This window comes from Triticum aestivum, chromosome 2D (assembly GCF_018294505.1).
Source record: "Triticum aestivum cultivar Chinese Spring chromosome 2D, IWGSC CS RefSeq v2.1, whole genome shotgun sequence".
In the NCBI taxonomy this organism is placed as follows: domain Eukaryota; kingdom Viridiplantae; phylum Streptophyta; class Magnoliopsida; order Poales; family Poaceae; genus Triticum; species Triticum aestivum.
This window is the reverse complement of record NC_057799.1, coordinates 129,503,325-129,512,811: the sequence shown is the minus strand read 5'-3', so window position 1 is coordinate 129,512,811 and position 9,487 is coordinate 129,503,325.

The window sequence follows — 9,487 nt, the reverse complement described above, 5'->3', positions numbered from 1 at the left end:
GGCGCTGCCACGTGGCGGGCGCGGAGTGGCTGCGGGGCGGCGGCGCGATTCTTCCGGCAGCGGTGGACGTGTCCGGTGGCGGCAGTGGCGATTTGATCTAGGGTTTGATCCGGATTTCGGAGGGGGAGGTGTTTTATAAGTAGAGGAAGCTAGGAGACTCCAAATGGAGTGCGGTTTTTGCCCACACGATCGTGATCGAACGACCTAGAGCATGGAAGTGACTAAGAGGGGTTTTGGGATGATTGAAGGGGGTTTTGCTGCAACACACAAAAGGACTTTGCGGTTACCTGGTTAACCGTTGGAGTACCAAACGACCTCCAAATGGAACGAAACTTGATAGGTGGTCTACTGTGGTATACCAAGGCCACTTGACAAGACTCGGTCCATTCCGAGAACGTTCAACACCCGCTCACGAAAAGAAAACAAGAGGGGTGCGCCGGAGGAGGTGGGAGTGCCGGATTGCAAAACGGACAACGGGGAAAATGCTCGGATGCATGAGACGAACACGTATGCAAAATGAGATGCACATGATGACATGATATGAGATGCATGACATGAACAAAATGCAAAACGAAAAACAAAAACCTGACCACGAAGGGAATATCATAACACATAGCCGAAAATGGCAAGAGTTGGAGTTACAAGTATGGAAAGTTACATCCGGGGTGTTACAACCTTGGCGAGATGCTCAAGCTTGTGGTTGGAGCAAGGAAGCAGGAGAATGCAACAGCCAACCAAGCATGGAGAAAATCGTCGTCATACGTCCCATTCATCTTCACGATCCTTTTGCACCAAGATGTCAGTGTAGGCACGTTTTTGCCCTCGATCTTGAAAATACTGTTGAATTCCCTTATAACATCAGGATTCATTTTGAAACACACTTTTCTGCCTCTGTTAGGCAAGCCCCATATCCTCGGAACCCTTTCTACGTCTACTGGTATCTTCCCTCTATCAGGTATTACTATTTGAGACATTTCTGGATCATAACGTTTCATGATCCACTGGCTCAGATCCCCAGGCTTGCTTGTAGCTGTTATGTCGAACAAACCACCGAAGTCTATGTCTCTAATCAGTTTCCGTTGCTCTAGGACTAGGTCCTTGTTCAACTTGAAAAGCCTCGCAGGTGATGACCTATTCTTAGGACCCTATGAAATTAGATAAGGATAAAATGACAGTTGGATTGCTTTCAATGTAAATAGGACAAATAAAAAAGTAACAAATTATGTGAGCATGTGGGACATGAGTTTGCCTTTCACATAGAAAATGTAGTTGCCTTTCAGGGGGTTGATAAAAAATTAAACAAATTAACAATGGCAGGTGCAGGAAGGGGCAACTCATGTGTGCATGTGACACATGATTTGCCTGCCCAACTCATGTGTGCGTGTTCCATGAGTTGCTTCACACATATATGTTGAGTTGCATATGTCATGATAGAAAACAGGAGGGAGTAGCACACAAATTACTTGTATTGCATGAGTTTCTTGACAACAAAACCGTACAGTGGGAAAAAGACCGTGATAGGGGCAACTCATGTGACCATGTGGGACATGAGTTGCCTCCCACCTGAAATAGGGGGCTAGGGGAAACTCTTGTGAGCCAGTGGCACATGAGTTGCCTCCCACCTCAACCCAGGGGGGTTAATTAGGGGGGCAACTCATGTGAGCATGTGGGACATGAGTTGCCTCCTACCTCAACCAGGGGAGTAGGGGGCAACTCTTGTGAGAATGTGGCACATGAGTTGCCTCCCACTTCAAACCCAGTGGGGTTAGGGGGGCAACTCATGTGACCATGTGAAATATGAGTTGCCTCCCACCTCAATCCAGGGGGATTATATGAGCACATGGTACATGATTTGCCTCCCACCTCACCGAGGGGGATATAGGGGCCACATCAAACCAGGAAATGAATTACACGCAAGATTGTATACCTCATTGTCTGTCGCTTTTTCTTTGGTGGTTCGTCTTGTGTAACATCTGCTTCGTTGTTTTCTTCTACTGGATCCTGATTAGTACTATCAATAACAGCATGCCGCTTCCCCCGGTTGGACACCATCTTCCGGTGCTTGCGCTCATAAACAACTGTATTCGCAGTCCCTTGCTCCTATGACTTAGATGGTTGGAATGAAAAACAATGGTTGATAGTTGTCACCCATTTTTGAGTAAAAAAGGTCAAAACACTAAAATGAAAACTCAAAAACAAATCCGGTTGTATTTAGCAAAAAAAGCAATACAAGAAACACCTCCACTTCGACATCTAATGCAGGAGGTGCACCTCCGTCATGCTATGACGATGTTGGCTATGCTTCATGACGGTTTTTTGCTTGGACCAGTCATGTTTACCTGAATATAGAGAGCAAAAAAAATTAAAGAATCAAACATATTGCAATATCATGGCACCAAAAACAAAATGCATCCCCAGGAAAACAAAAAATGCTCCGTGAAGTGCATGTGTCTGGCAACTCCAATCACCTAACAAAAACATGGCAACTGGTAACCCAAAAAAGGTGTCGGGAATTACTTAGTGATCAGCAATGACCACCACCTCCCACATGAGCATCAATTGTAGCAAAAAAAATTGTCCCCATCCACAACTATGAAGCCTAATTATGAGCAAAAAAATGATATAAAACTTGCCTGGAGTTTTGTTGACCATTAAGCAAGTTCTATCAAAAATCCATGACAGAAAATGCCTACTGGTCACCAAAAAATGCAACAACCCACATCCGGCACTCCTAACCCAAACTACAGGCAACTTCCCAAACACCAAAAACCGCACCTAAACTTGCCTCACTATCAGCATAAACTTGCATGCTTGTCATCATGAAACTTACTTTCTGTTTCTGTCACCATAAAAAGTACTTGAAAAATCCATTCCGAACTAACTACAAAAAATTACACCATGGAACTCAACACTTCCACGCCTAACCTAGGGAACAACCATGAACCACCACCATGCCCAGATTCATCAACATGCAAAACACAACCATACAGCATGGAACACGCCCCACCTATGTACCACATGAAAAACGCGCTGGTAGAAAACCCTACCTCTATCACGCCATCACCTCAAGTGTGAAAAACGACCAAAAACGCGGGGCAACGAGCACCGCTGCGTGTCCCCTACTAAGCGCGGGGACAACAAGATACAAAATCACCACACCCCCGATTGACAGACAGAGGGGAAACGAGCTGGTTTACCTTCACGCCGGTGACCCACGACCTCGCAAGCCCAGAACGCTCGTCGACCTCACTTCATCACCGGAACTGCTGCTTCGTGCGGTCACCGCGCTCGTGTGCCAGAGCCTCTCTGCGTGGCCAACACCTTGCACGCGAGAGCAACTAGCCGGCCAGCCGCGACGACTGGATTTGTGGCGAGGCGAATTGGATTTGCGGGGCGGCGACGAAGTCGATTTGGAGAGCGGGGAAGGGGAGGTAGAAGAAACCGTCCCCGTGCCGAATGGAGAATCAATGACGTTGCGGGATGGGAGAGACAGAGTTAGTCGCGGGCCCCACCCACGCACGATGTTTCGACCATGCCGGGTGGTTCACTCCGACCAAGTTCCACCTAGGCGTGATCGCGCGTGATGGCGTCAGATCCGACGGTTCCGGGAGGGTGTGCTTGATTTCCTAAATTAGCACGCGTCCACTTATTAGAATTTGGGGTAATAATCTCAAAGGAAAAGCAACAATGAGTGAACCTGTCGGGGATTGCTATCTCTTGAGCACTGCGTTGGTTTTCCCTTGAAGAGGAAACGGTGATGCAGTAAAGTAGCGTAAGTATATCCCTCAGTTTTTGAGAACCAAGGTATCAATCCAGTAGGAGGCCACGCCCAAGTCCCTCGCACCTACACAAACAAATATAAACCTCGCAACCAACGCAATAAAGGGGTTGTCAATCCCTTCACGGTCACTTACGAAAGTGAGATCTGATAGATATGATCAGATAATATTTTTTGGTATTTTTATAATAGAGATGCAAAGTAAAATAAAAGGCAATAAAAATAGCGAAGTGTTGGAAGATTAATATGATGGAAAATAGACCCGGGGGCCATAGGTTTCACTAGTGGCTTCTGTCAAGAGCATAAGTATTACGGTGGGTGAACAAATTAATGTTGAGCAATTGATAGAATTGAGCATAGTTATGAGAATATCTAGGTATGATCATGTATATAGGCATCACGTCCGTGACAAGTAGACCGACTCCTGCCTGCATCTACTGCTATTACTCCACACATCGACCGCTATCCAACATGCATCTAGAGTATTAAGTTCAAAAGAACAGAGTAACGCTTTAAGTAAGATGACATGATGTAGAGGGATAAACTCATGCAATATGATATAACCCCCATCTTGTTATCCTCGATGGCAACAATACAATACGTGCCTTGCTGCCCCTACTGTCACTGGGAAAGGACACCGCAAGATTGAACCCAAAGCTAAGCACTTCTCCCATTGCAAGAAAGATCAATCTAGTAGGCCAAACCAAACTGATAATTCGAAGAGACTTGCAAAGATAACCAATCATACATAAAAGAATTCAGAGGAGATTCAAATATTGTTCATAGATAAACTTGATCATAAACCCACAATTCATCGGTCTCAACAAACACACCGCAAAAGAAGATTACATCGAATAGATCTCCACAAGAATCATGGAGAACTTTGTATTGAGATCCAAAAAGAGAGAAGAAGCCATCTAGCTAATAACTATGGACCCGAAGGTCTGAGGTAAACTACTCACACATCATCGGAGAGGCTATGGTGTTGATGTAGAGGCCCTCCATGATCAATGCCCCCTCCGGCAGGACGCCGAAAAAGGCCCCAAGATGGGATCTCACGGGTACAGAAGGTTGCGGCGGTGGAATTAGGTTTTCGTGGATGCCTCTGTTAGTTTGGGGGTATGTAGGTATATATACGAGGAAGAAGTACGTCGGTGGAGCAACGTGGGCCCCACGAGGGTGGAGGGCACGCCTAGGGGGTAGGCGCGCCCCCCTACCTCGTGCTCTCCTGGTTGCTTTCTTGACGTAGGGTCCAAGTCCTCTGGATCACGTTTGTTCCGAAAATCACGTTCCCGAAGGTTTCATTCCGTTTGGACTCCGTTTGATATTCTTTTTCTGCGAAACTCTGAAATAGGCAAAAAAAAGCAATTTGGGCTGGGCCTCCGGTTAATAGGTTAGTCCCAAAAATAATGTAAAAGTGTATAACAAAGCCCATTAATCATCCAAAACAGAATATAATATAGCATGAGCAATCAAAAATTATAGATACGTTGGAGACGTATCAAGCATCCCCAAGCTTAATTCCTGCTCGTCCTCGAGTAGGTAAATGATAAAAACAGAATTTTTGATGCGGAATGCTACTTGGCATAATTTTTTTAATGTAACCCTCTTAATTGTGCTATGAATATTCAGATCCGAAAGATTCAAGATAAAAGTTTAATATTAACATAAAAGCAATAATACTTCAAGCATACTAACTAAGCAATTATGTCTTCTCAAAATAACATGGCCAAAGAAAGTTCATCCCTACAAAATCATATAGTTTAGTCATGCTCCATTTTCATCACACAAGAATGCTCTCATCATGCACAACCCCGATGACAAGCCAAACAATTGTTTCATACTTTAGTAATCTCAAACTTTTTCAATCTTCACGCAATACATGAGCGTGAGCCATGGATATAGCACTATGGGTGGAATAGAATATAATGATGGGGGTTATGTGGAGAAGACAAAAAGGGAGAAAGTCTCACATCGACGCGGCTAATCAACGGGCTATGGAGATGCCCATCAATTGATGTCAATGTGAGGAGTAGGGATTGCCATGCAACGGATGCACTAGAGTTATAAATGCATGAAAGCTCAACAAAAGAAACTAAGTGGGTGTGCATCCAACTTGCTTGCTCACGAAGACCTAGGGCATTTGAGGAAGCCCATTGTTGGAATATACAAGCCAAGTTCTATAATGAAAAATTCCCACTAGTATATGAAAGTGACAAAACAAGAGACTCTCTATCATGAAAATCATGGTGCTACTTTGAAGCACAAGTGCGGAAAAAAAGGATAGTAGCATTGTCCCTTTTTTGGGGGCCTTCTTTTTTATTTGGCCTTTCTCTTTTTTTATTGGGACAATGCTCTATGAATGATGATCATCACACTTCTATTTATTTACAACTCAATGATTACAACTCGATACTAGAACAAGGTATGACCCTATATGAATGCCTCCGGCGGTATACCGGGATAGGCAATGAGTCAAGAGTGACATGTATGAAAAATTATGAATGGTGGCTTTGCCACAAATACGATGTCAACTACATGATCATGCAAAGCAATATGACAATGATGAACGTGTCATGATAAACGGAATGGTGGAAAGTTGCATGGCAATATATCTCGAAATGGCTATGGGAATGCCATAATAGGTAGGTATGGTGGCTGTTTTGAGGAAGATATAAGGAGGTTTATGTGTGAAAGAGCGTATCATATCACGGGGTTTGGATGCACCGGCGAAGTTTGCACCAACTCTCAATGTGAGAAAGGGCAATGCACGGTACCGAAGAGGCTAGCAATGATGGAAGGGTAAGAGTGCGTATAATCCATGGACTCAACATTAGTCATAAAGAACTCACATACTTATTCCAAAAATCTACAAGTCGTCAAAAACCAAGCACTACGCGCATGCTCCTAGGGGGATAGATTGGTAGGAAAAGACCATCGCTCGTCCCCGACCGCCACTCATAAGGAAGACAATCAAAGAACACCTCATGTTTCAAATTTGTTACATAACGTTTACCATACGTGCATGCTACGGGACTTGCAAACTTCAACACAAGTACTTCTAAATTTCACAAATACTCAACTAGCACAACTTTAATATCACTACCTCCATATCTCAAAACAATCATCAACATCAAACTTCTCTTAGTATTCAGCACACTCATAAGAAAGTTTTTACTAGTCTTGAATACCTAGCATATTAGGATTAATTTCCCAATTTAAGCAAATTACCATGCTGTGTAAGACTCTCAAAATAATATAAGTGAAGCATGAGAGAATAATAGTTTCTATAAAACAAAACCACCGCTGTGCTCTAAAAGATATAAGTGAAGCACTAGAGCAAAAACTATATAGCTCAAAAGATATAAGCGAAGCGCATAGAGTATTCTAATAAATTCCGAATCATGTGTGTCTCTCTCAAAAGGTGTGTACAGCAAACATTATTGTGGTAAACTAAAAAGCAAAGACTCAAATCATACAAGAAGCTCCAACCAAAACACATATCATGTGGTGAATAAAAATATAGCTCCAAGTAAAGTTACCGATGGAAGTAGACGAAAGAGGGGATGCCTTCCGTGGCATCCCCAAGCTTTGGATTTTTGGTGTCCTTATATTATCTTGGGGTGCCATGGGCATCCCCAAGCTTAGGCTCTTGCCACTCCTTGTTCCATAATCCATCAAATCTTTTACCCAAAACTTGAAAACTTCACAACACAAAACTTAACAGAAAATCTCGTGAGCTCCGTTAGCGAAAGAAAACAAAACACCACTTCATGGTACTGTAATGAACTCATTATTTATTTATATTGGTGTTAAACCTACTGTATTCCAACTTCTCTATGGTTTATAAACTATTTTACTAGCCATAGATTCATCAAAATAGGCAAACACACACACGAAAAACAGAATCTGTCAAAAACAGAACAGTCTGTAGTAATCTGTAACTAACGCAAACTTCTGTAACTCCAAAACTTCAGACAAAATAGGACGACCTAGAAAATTTGTTTATTGATTAGCAGAAATTGGAATAAATATTTTATCACGTTCTGGTGATTTTTAACAATTGTTTTCGTGAACAGAAAGTTTCTGGAATTTTCAGCAAGATCAAATAACTATCATCCAAGAAGATCCTATAGGTTTAACTTGGCACAAACACTAAATCAAACATAAAAAAAATCTAACCAGAGGCTAGATCAAAGATTTATTCCTAAACAGAAGCAAAAAGCAAAAATCTAAAAATAAATTGGTTTGCCTCCCAACAAGCGCTATCGTTTAACTCCCCTAGCTAGGCATAAAAGCAAGGATAGATCAAGGTATTGCCATCTTTGGTAGGCAATCCATAAGTGGCTCTCATAATAGATTCATAAGGTAATTTTATTTTCTTTCTAGAAAAGTGTTCCATGCCTTTCTTTAACAGAAATTAGAATCTAATATTCCCTTCCTTCATATCAATAATTGCACCAATCGTTCTAAGGAAAGGTCTACCAAGAATAATAGGACATGAAGGATTGCAATCTATGTCAAGCACAATAAAATCTACGGGCACATAGTTCCTATTTGCAACAATAAGAACATCATTAATTCTTCCCATAGGTTTCTTAATGGTGGAATCCGCAAGGTGCAAATTCAAAGAACAATCATCAAATTCACGGAAACCTAGCAAATCACACAAAGTTTTTGGAATCGTGGAAACACTAGCACCCAAATCACACAAAGCATAGCATTCATGATCTTTAATTTTAATTTTAATAGTAGGTTCCCACTCATCATAAAGTTTTCTAGGGATAGAAACTTCCAACTCAAGTTTTTCTTCATAAGATTGCATCAAAGCATCAACGATATGTTTAGTAAAAGCTTTATTTTGACTATAAGCATGAGGAGAATTTAGCACGGATTGCAACAAGGAAATACAATCTATCAAAGAGCAATTATCATAATTAAATTCCTTGAAATCCAAAATAGTGGGTTCATTAATATCTAGAGTTTTGATCTCTTCAATCCCACTTTTACCAATTTTAGCATCAAGATCTAAAAATTCCGAATTTTTGGGACGCCTTCTAGGTAAAGGTGGCTCATATTCAGTCCCATCATTATCAAGATTCATAATGGAAAATAAAGATTTAATAGGGGATACATCAAGAACTTTTAGATCTTCGTCTTTATTTTCATAGAAGCTAGAAGAACACGCTTTCACAAAGCAATCTTTCTTAGCACGCATCCTAGCGGTTCTTTCTTTGCACTCATCAATGGAAATTCTCATGGCCTTGAGAGACTCATTGATATCATGCTTAGGTGTAATAGATCTAATTTTCAAAGAATCAACATCAAGAGAAATTCTATCAACGTTCCTAGCCAATTCATCAACTTTAAGCAATTTTTCTTCAAGCAAAGCATTGAAATTCTTTTGTGAATTCATAAACTCCTTAACACTAGTCTCAAATTCAGAGGGCATCTTATTTAAATTTCCATAAGCATTTTTGTAGGAATTACCATAATTATTAGAGGAATTACTAGGGTACGGCCTAGGATTAAAGTTTCCTCGATACGCGTTGTTACCAAAATTATTCCTACCAACAAAATTCACATCCATAGATTCATTATTATTCTCAATCAAAGTAGACAAAGGCATATCATTAGGATCAGAAGAAACACTTCTAGTAGCAAATAATTTCATATGCTCATCCATCTTTCCACTCAAAACATTAATTT